The sequence below is a fragment of the Marmota marmota genome, unplaced genomic scaffold (genome assembly GCF_001458135.2).
Source record: "Marmota marmota marmota unplaced genomic scaffold, marMar, whole genome shotgun sequence".
NCBI classification, from domain to species: Eukaryota; Metazoa; Chordata; class Mammalia; order Rodentia; family Sciuridae; genus Marmota; species Marmota marmota.
Window position 1 is genome coordinate 17028208 of NW_025999900.1, and position 6514 is coordinate 17034721.

Sequence of the window (6514 nt, forward strand, 5' to 3'; positions counted from 1 at the left end):
CTGATATATTCAAAAGATATAAAATAGCTGAGATAAAACACTTAGATCACCTTTCTTCCTCTGCTTTTTAAAATCAAATAAGGTAAGAGGAGAAATTCTCCTTCTGACCCCAGCTTATCCAGGAAGAACTATGGAATGTGTTAGTTTAGAAGGACAAAGATAATAGAATTTGAGCTGATGGGCTGTTACTACAATGTCTGAGTCTCATTTCAGAATTCAATTGCTGCAGTGATATCAAATCTACTCTATTAAACTGGTAATTCTGAGCTCTAACCTCACTCCTACAACTTTCTCAGGATGAGAGATATGGAGTAATTTCCACCTGTGTTCCAGATGAAGACTTAAATGTAGTACTGTAGGTTTTCCATTCTGAGAAATATACATGCAGAGAATTTTCTATTTTCAGGATAGAATTAGAAGGGTGTTGCCCTGGAAGTGGGTCAGGATCCTCACTTCTTAAGTGCTATGTGTTAGATACTGCTTAACTGTTTATCCACAGGAAGTTTGAAAAGTCTGCCTATAAATTATTGAAATTAGCCTAAATAATTCATTTTGAACACCTGGGATTCCCATGCCCCAATTTTATTTGTTAAATGAGAATAAATTCATGAGATTAAAGTTCATATCAGGTTTTGCTTGAGAGTGCATTTCTGAGATTTAATGGTACTTGTTAAATATTCTCTGAGCTTTGTTGAAATCTCCTCTTGCAAAAGAGTGACTTACATGATCCACTAAAGAATTGAAAAAAAACCCTCCCAGATCTTTAATGAAATTCTATAGTAATCTTTGAGAAACATTGGTTGAATTTGTGTTATAATAAAATATATCTTTATTTTGGGAAATTCAGAGATAAACTTGGTATTTCATTTCCATACAATTCATATAGTTTTAATTTACCTAATGTTGTACATTTTGATTGAACTGAAATCTAAATATAAATATTTCTGATTCCAGCAACCCATGTAGTGTGTATTGTAACTTCTAGCTTAATACCTAACTGGAGAAGCTTAAGGTCATGTTATGTATGGGAGCAGTGGTACAAGGGAGAAGAAATATATGCAGAAAAAAACAAATAAAGAGAACCAAAAATAGAAAACACAATACTGAATAGATATTTCCTGAAAGTTTTTTTTTATGTATTTCAAAAATTGAGTTATATATTTGTATGAAAGTTTTTTTTTTTTTTTTTTTTTTCTGTGCTGGGGTTGTAGCTTACTGGTGGGGTACTTGTCTATCATCTGTGAGGCACTGAGTTTGATCCTCAGCACCACATAAAAATAAATAAATAAAACAAAAAGATTTAATTTAAAATTTTTTTGTTCTTTTTATAGTAGATCCTTTGTCTGATTTACAATCAATAATTCCAGGAAATGATTAAGAGAAAATCTGCTGATTGTCCATTTGTAATCACATCACAATTGTGAAGATTAAATGGACAATGGGTGGAGGCCAGTCTACATCAGAGTTCTGCTCTGACCAAAAAAAAAACTTGTATGAAATAATTGTTGCAGTTATTTGGAATTTGGGCAGCATTATGCCAAGGAATGATTTTACCACTCTTTAATGTATTTATTCTGTACTCAGCTTAAATATATTGAGATTCACATTCTTAGATTTTAAGGAATTATAAAACTACAGCTTGGTAATGAGTTTAGTGTTGAAACAATAATAGACAAAAATTATAAAGTAAAAAAAAAAGTTTAGAAAAATACCCACGAATGCAAGGACCCTTGATTTTTGACAAGTGTGGTGGCACTTCAGGGGACTGAGAAAGGCCACACATTGCAATAAAACCTACTGGGACCAATAGATGTGCAAATGGACAATGTGTAACATTATCATGCATCATCCCTTGCATAAAGGTCAAGTGTAAATAGACTGTCAATTCAAATGAGAAAATAAAACATAGAAGAAAATTTTCTTGATTGAGTTATGCAAGGTTTCTGTTGCTTTTGTTTTTTAATTTGGACACAAGGCAGGAAGTTCTAATCATTAAGAAAATGATTGACAATTTGGGCTACATTAATGTTATAAAATTTTTTAATTAAAGTAAAAAAAAAATTTCCAACAGTGTAAAAAGGCAAGTCAGTATGGTGATAAATCACTTAACTTTTATTCAGAGTTAAGTGATTACAAAATCGTAGTTAAATTTTAGTCACGTTTACCTCCCTAAAGAATCTTAGACCCACTGGCTCATAAGCAACTCATATCAGAGTTGTTTGAAGTCAGACTTCCTAGCATCCATAATGTGAAAACTGAAAGTGTCTAACTAAACAAATAATTTATAGTTCATGTTACAGAGGATATTGCATTTAGAATCTCACCTCATTTTTTTACATGCTTTTTCTTTGCTATAGCACATGTACTTTTGCTCAGAGAAGCCTCCTGAATTCACACGTAAATTACACTGTTCTCCCTTCTCAGATGATGATAAATTTCACTTTAGAATCATATTAAGACATCTTCATAACTTAACATTGAATATTATAAGTAACTCCTGAAATAAATATGAGGAGACAAAATGAGCAAAAGATTATATACAATTAGCCAATAAAAAGTGAAAATATCATACAACTTCTGTAAGATTAAAATCACAATGTCAGGTAATTACATATCCTCTGGAATGGATCTAATGAAAAAGAATGAATTAGCTGAGTTAGGCAGGATGTAGAACAATGGCAGTTCTTGCTGTAGAGAAAGAGATAAAACTGAAAAAACTGATGGCAACACTAAAGTCAAACAAATGTGTCATGACACCCAGCTCTTGCCTTCTGGAGTTATAACCACCAGAAATAAGTATATACTTGCACCAGAGAGAAGGATGATAACATTGAGAAAAAAATTTCATAGTAGATCACATTGGAAGTAATTTGAAAAAAACAATGTACAAATAAATATACTGTAATATACTCACTAAAAATAATAATGTATAAAAATAAAAATGAATGATCTGTTGATACCAAAAACAAATTGTAAGGAGAATATCACCAACATAAAGTTAACAACAAATACAGAACCAAAAAGTATGTCTTCATTCTATTTATACCAAGTTAAAAACTAAATGAAAAGCTTGCAGTTTTGGGGGATAGAGTTGAAAATTATGGTAATCTTTAGGGAGGTGTAATAACAACAGAAGGTGAGGGAGATATTTTTAGTGATCATACTGTTCTGTTTCTCATTTTGATTTGTAGTTACACAGGATTCTCAAACTTTAAAGAAACCACCTATTTTTTTTCTTTTTTTCCTATGCTTATGATGTCACATCTTTCTTGATGTGTATGGAAACTCAATTAAAATTTCTTTCAAAAAAGAGGGAAGATTCTAGGAATGTGGCATGAATTTTTCTTTTTTTTTTCTTTTTTTATTGGTTGTTCAAAACATTACAAAGCTCTTGACATATCATATTTCATACATTAGATTCAAGTTGGTTATGAACTCCCAATTTTACCCCAAATACAAATTGCAGAATCACATCGGTTACGCATCCACATTTTTACATAATGCCCTTTCCTCTTTAGGATAATGCACCAATAAAGAACATGTTACTTTTGTCTGTATGGTCCCCTTAAAATGCAAATTCTGAAGTAATCTGGATGAAATGAACTTCTAACAAGCTGTTTTTAGAGACAGGATATTAAATTACCAGAGCAAGCATAGCTGATAAAAAGCTATGAATTTCTAGAAAAATCGTTGTTGAATGCCATACATAGTTTAAATAAATTTTATCATTGTTCTTCATTTGAAACGATTAAAAGAGTGAGGTACCCATTGTTTGTTGCCAGTGAGTCTTGGCAGAGCTTCCACAGTTTTCAAAATTTTTAACAAGTCAAGGTTAATTGCAGTATGAAGTTATCCCAGTCATTACAAATGGAAGGATCTACCTATTTGCAGGTGGAAGAACCTTGGAAGAGAGAGTACTTTGAAAAATTTAAAAAGTAAAATTTTAATTGAATTACCATACTCTTAGAGAAACATGTGAAATCATAAGTGTAGAAATCAGTGAATTCTTTAAAGTTTTGGATTCCTGTGTAATGACAAATTAAAATGTGAAATAGAACATTACTCTACCTCCTGACCCTGATATCTCAGCAAGTCACCAGAACCTAAATTGGCAATTCAACAACCTAAAAATCCATGTTTAAAGCAGAAAAGGCCAGAGAAAATTTGACAAATAACTTTCAGGAGTTATAATGACTGGAACAGAAAATTTTTGTGAACTATTAATATTATCAAAACAACACAATTTTCATAATTGAGATTAGTACAGAACAAGAGAATGGTTACCTATGGTTAAATCCTGGAAGACCAATTGGAGCATTTATGTACACAAAATTTATAAGACAATGTGTGGGAAAAGGACTGACAATAGAAGACATTTGGAAGATAAAACATTCTGATATTTGTTAGGATGGTAAGGGGAATTTTACTCAGAACAATCAGTCGCATAGCCATCAAAACTTTTGCAGGAGGGAAAAGAAATTAGACTTAGCCCTGAATGCATTGTGGCAAAGTGTGTATTTATTGCCAATAAGCACAATAAGAAGGTAAAGGGGTGAAAAACTCAAAGAGGAGACATTCAAGGTAAGGGGATCCAGATTCTTGGTGACAGCAGGCTAGCATCATGAGTTATAAAGGGTGGCTGTTTGGGCTGGGGTTGTGGCTCAGTGGTATAGAGCACTTGCCAAGCATGTGTGAGGCATTGGGTTTGGTTCTCAGCACCACATATAAATAAATCAATAAAATAAAGGGAGAGAGAGAGAGAGAGAGAGAGAGAGAGAGAGAGAGAGAGATCAAGAATGATCAGATAGCAAGGGTGTGGAGATTCTCCTAAACTGACTGGTCGGATTCTTGCCACTCTGGGCTGTGTTTGCTGGTAAGGGAAGGACACTATGAGGAAGGCCCATGTGGAAAGGAGGCTGCAGAGGAGCCTGACCCAAGTTGAGTGCAGGAGTCTTTTTCACTTACAGTGCATAAGAAGAAAGAAAGGAAAAGAAGGAAGGAAAATATTGGATATGGAAAACGAAAAACCCCAAAAGAGTGAGGTCTGGAAAAAAGGAATGAAAAAGAATGTCATATATTGATACCTTTCATCTTTCTCAAGGCAAATTCCTTTCAGATGCTGGCCACAGGCAGGGAAAACGGGTGTCATCAAACCTAAAATGGTAATCTCTAGGAAACTCTAATCTCTCCCAAGATAACTTCTCTCTAGGTGCTGGCCACCGACCCCCAACCCCAAAACTTAAATTCCTGAGTGCCCTATTGACATGCTCACCAAATCACCCACAATCTATTTCAACCCAGTCCCCTCCTTTGTTAGGGGGATCATTTTCTACCAGGAAAGTGGGTCCATTCCCCTGGGTGTAGTCCTGTTCCTAAATAAAGGCTGAAATGATCCATTAAGTTTGCCTCCTACCTTGTCTCTTTGTGCTAAGAGAAAGAAAAAGAAAAATAATGAGAAAGAAAGAAAGGTGTGCCAAGAAAAGGATGAGAAGAGAGTGAAAAGAAAACATGGAAACATGGAAAGAAAAATCAAACTGAGTAAATGAAAACGAAAATAGAAATAAATTCCACAATGTTGGAAAACAATTCTATTTCTTCAGAGTGAATATTGTAATTGAAATCGGGTAAGAACTGCAAAATGTTCTAGCCTGAAGATGGCCGCTGCGCATGGGGGTTGCTGAAGTGCTGAGCATGGTGCTCAGAGCAGCGGCTTTAATCGAGATTTCGCACAGTGTGTAAGAACCCCTTTCACTGTTAATCTGTAGCGGACCACTTTGCCAAGCAGCAGGCAGAACAAAGAGATCGAAAAAGAGACGCTTGGCTCCCGGACACTTTGCCTCCCAAAGCCGAGGGCGCTTGGCTCCCATCTGCTTCCTCTTTCGCTTCGCTCCGGGCAGAAAAGGTGAATGTGTAATCAGCAGTTGATTGTAAGTACCCTAGGCAAAGAAAGCTCAGTGCGCCCTGCCTTTTTTTTTTTTTGAATATTTTTCATACAGGGAGAGTTTGTGGATTGGGATCGTTGGCTGGGCTGCGGTTTCTGTGCCGAAAATCCACTCCGCGGGAGCCACCATTTGCTTTCTGCCGGCTGTCTTGATGGCTATGGCTACATTGTCCGGCAGCCACACCTAGAGGTTGGAGCTGGGCTGGGTGCCGAGTCCTGTCCTCCAAAGGCTGTACCACAGCCTTGAGTGCCTGGGTCGCCTGTTCGCCGCTGCACCCTTGGGCAGAGCCTGCTCTGGGGTCGTTCTGCATGCCCCTGCGAGGGGACCCCTGCTTCAGAGGAGGGAGCCGGAGAGCCGAGGCGGCAGCCGCTTGGGCCCTGGGGGCTGGGCACCGGTTCTTTGGCGCAGCTACGGTCGCAGACGAGCGCGGCGCCCCTGAGTGTGGCCTCGGGGAAGAGGCGCCAGCGGCAGGGTTTAATTTCTAGAAATCTGGACTGGAAACAGAAGCAGCAGTTTGTATAATCCCAAGAACTTGCTTATGCCAGGAAGCTGTAAGGGCAACATGAATATCA